Here is a 3,481-nt window from a genome sequence, read left to right as displayed (position 1 = left end):
TGCTGCAATAGCACACAGCCGCCGGGTTAGGACCGTGCGCCGCCACGCCCGCCCACCTGGGCCTGCTGCTCAGCAACAAAGATCTTTCCTGGCTTGACTGCGATGAGAGGTGTACGTGTCGACGTGGTACTCTACATACAGACGAAATTACCTGTCTGTGGTGAGAACTATTACCACTGGCCTCCCTGGCACCTGTGCCCTTTGAACTACACCTCCCAGCCCCAGCCCCTCAGCCCCTGGCAACCACCACTCTGTCTCTAAACTCTGATCTTTCATACCTCCAAGTCTTTTCCAACGGTTGTTGACAACACACACCTGATGTAGCCGCAGCCCTCAAAGAGCGTCACCTCCCACCCCCTTCTGCCCTGCGGTCACCGTCCATCCCGCTGTCAGTCTGCACACCCACGGTCGGTGCTGCCACTGGCCTTAGGAAGTCAGTCTGAGAGGGACTGCAAACAGGAACAACGATGCCTTTCCCATCCACCTTCGCTCGTAGGTCTTCACTCCGTGCGCAGACCAGGCCTGCCTGCTGTCTCACCTCTTCTGAGGAGCTTCCCTTAGCTTTTCTCACAGCCCATCTGCAGGGATGAACTGTTTGGTTTGAGTCTATTTCTCTCACGTTCCTGAGATTTTTTTCCGGGTACAGACTCAGCTGCCAGTTTCCCGTCCAGCCTTCAGAGATGTGGCCCTGCTCCCTCCGCTTGCAGCTTCTCACAGGCAGCTGTTCCAATCCTGTCTTTGATTCCTTTATGTGTGCCTTCAGTTTCCTGTGTGGTTTTCCAGCGGTTTAAACGTGATGTTCGTGGTATTCTGTCGTGAGTGGTTTTGTTCTGCTGTGCATCCTGCTTGGGGCTCTGAGACGCTTGGACATGTTTGTGATTAAAAAAAAAAAAAAATTCTTGCCCATGATTTCTTCAAACAGCTCTTCCATCCCATTGCTCCAATTTGGGTAATTTCCAGGGACCCCACCGCCTGCTTCCTCCGCTGGGGTCCCTCACAGGCCTCCCCTGCCCCATCACCGTGCTCTCGTCCCTGAGAATCTCCCATGTGACCCCCCCCCCGGCTCTGCTGAAGCCCCCCTGCTCTCCACGTTCACCGTGACAACCTTCAACATATTAATCCTCACTGTTTAAACTCTCCTGCCTGCATCTCAACGCCCAGGTCACCGCAGTCTGGCTCTGCTGACTGCTCTGTCTCTTGGCGGTTTTACCTACTCTTTTGTGTCTCGTGATTTTTACCAAGTGCCAGACCTGAGTGGAACCTGTGTGGGACGGCAGTGCCTGAAACGGCGGCCTTTCTCCCGCCAGGCCGACGATGGGCAGGGCCCGTGGGCTCACACCCCTGTGGTGCCACATCCCGGGTGGGGGCTGCTCCCTCAGCTGTGCGTCTTCGTGCCCGGTTCAGCCAGGCCTTTCTCCGGTGGGAACTCCTGCCCTCCCTTGGCAGTGGACGCTGTGTTAGCCACTGCTTCCTCCCTGGGGTCCTGGAGGAGGGGCTGAGGCTCCTTGTGGCCCTCCCTTCCGGAGCAGGAGCGGACTCCTCCATGGGGACGTCTCGGGGCGGGACAACCGTGGCCTCTACTGTCGGAGTCCGGGACACACCCGCCACTTTCAGTGTCCAGAACACCACCTGGTCCACTACCTGGCGCTGTGCTGACTGGAGCCGGTGAGCAGGAAGCAGCAATTCAGATGCTTTAGTAACAGTGAACTAAATGAAGCACGAAAAATGAACTCCCCCAAGCTCAGCTGAAGTTTCTGGGGATTCAATGGTCTGCAGCCCAGCTGCCGTCCCCCTCGGAAAACATGCAGGTAAGGGACGCACTCGCAGCCTTGCTGGGTTCCGGGGCAGCATGTGCGACATCTGGGTGTGTCACTTCACCCTTCCACACAGCACCACGTGGCTCCCGGTTCCAAGTGGGATGGGATGAGGTCAGGCTGTCAAATGTGCTGCTTGACCACCGAACCTCATGACCAAGGAGCCCCAGCGACGTTCACAGCGACGGAAAGCACGGACGTGCCCCGGAGACGCCAGCAGGGATGGCAGGGACAGCAGCACAGACCTCCAGGCTTCTGAGCACATCAGACCCCGTCCTCTGGAGACACTCGGCCTCCTCTCCTGAGCACAGATCACAGACATCAGTGACCAAGTGACCCCCGAACATGAGTGCACTGACCCGCTGGGCCAGAGCGGGGTGTGGGCAGTGGGGACACGGCCCGTCCCAAGCTGCAGCAGGAGCCTCCAACTCTCAGACGCCTGCTGCCGGCCTCCTCCAGTGTCCCTGTGCCCACGTGCCAGGATCCCTGAGGGGCAGTGACCAGGGAAGCCCTCCCTCCGAGCTGTGCGTCCGGTAACCTACCTCGTCTGGAATGCGACTGGGCCCAAGGACTGACCCACATCAACTCATGGGGTGATGCCAACGGCTCAGCCAAAGGTGCAGAAGGACCAGGACTGAAATCAGTGACATAAGATCTGGGTGGGGACAGACATCTGAAAACGTGAAGGGACCAGGCTCACCAAACGATCTCTGCAGAGAACACTCACCACTGGGTGGACAAACGGCCTCTTGTGGAATAGACAGCTCGCGGCCCAGCCCCCACGCCCACTCTGTGGGCCCAGGAGCTCTGGGGACACCGAGATGGGGCAAAGGCCAGAAAAGGAACCCCCGTGGGGCACCCAGTGGCCATCAGACCAGCACTGAACCCCTGGCGCAATGCCACCTCACTTCCTGGGACCAGCTGGCCACCTGCTGGCAGGTCAACCACACAGAGGGAAACGTGGAGCCTCCTGCCCTGCCCATCAGCGCCGCCCAGGACACCTCCCAGGCATTGCCTGACTGGGGGCTGAGTACAGCCCGGGCCACACAGCCAACAGGCTGGCATCCATGCAACTGATCGCTTGTGAACGGCCCGCGCCTGTCTTCCAGGATGACTCGCTTCTAATCAGAGACACTGTGGGGTGCTGACCCCTGTGGCTGAGTGTGCAGGGCCCAGGATCACGGAGCGGGTGACACCAACAACCTAAATGTTCATTCCCGGCCTGGAAAACTCTGGTTTGAAGGTCTCAGACCCCAAGAGGGCGCTTCCTGCAGTGGACACGTGGTGGTCCCAGAGAACCTGGGGAGATCACTACACACCAGGACTGGACGGCTACTTGGAGCCCTGGGCACTCGCAGGTGCTGCCCGGTGTCCCATGTAAGGGAAGTGAAGACCAGCCGAGGGCGGGGGAGTGTGTGGGGGAGGGCGGGGACCATCAAGCACAGCGTCAGACGGCACCACCCGGGCTGCAATTCCCTCTCTGCACCCTTCTCTGCACCTGTTTTCTCATCATGTGGGGACCCTGTACACACACATTCTACACGTCCCGGGACCTGTCAACGAACTCAGATGAGGATTCCTGTGCTTAGAGGTCCTTGGTACTCCCCGGCCTCCTGTCCCCGACCCCTCTCCTTGGCCGCAGGCGCTAGTAAGGGAGAACCGGCCAA

This window comes from Camelus bactrianus, chromosome 16 (genome assembly GCF_048773025.1).
Source record: "Camelus bactrianus isolate YW-2024 breed Bactrian camel chromosome 16, ASM4877302v1, whole genome shotgun sequence".
Taxonomy (NCBI): domain Eukaryota; kingdom Metazoa; phylum Chordata; class Mammalia; order Artiodactyla; family Camelidae; genus Camelus; species Camelus bactrianus.
The sequence above is the reverse complement of the archived record's forward strand: the minus strand, read 5'-3'. Positions refer to the sequence as shown.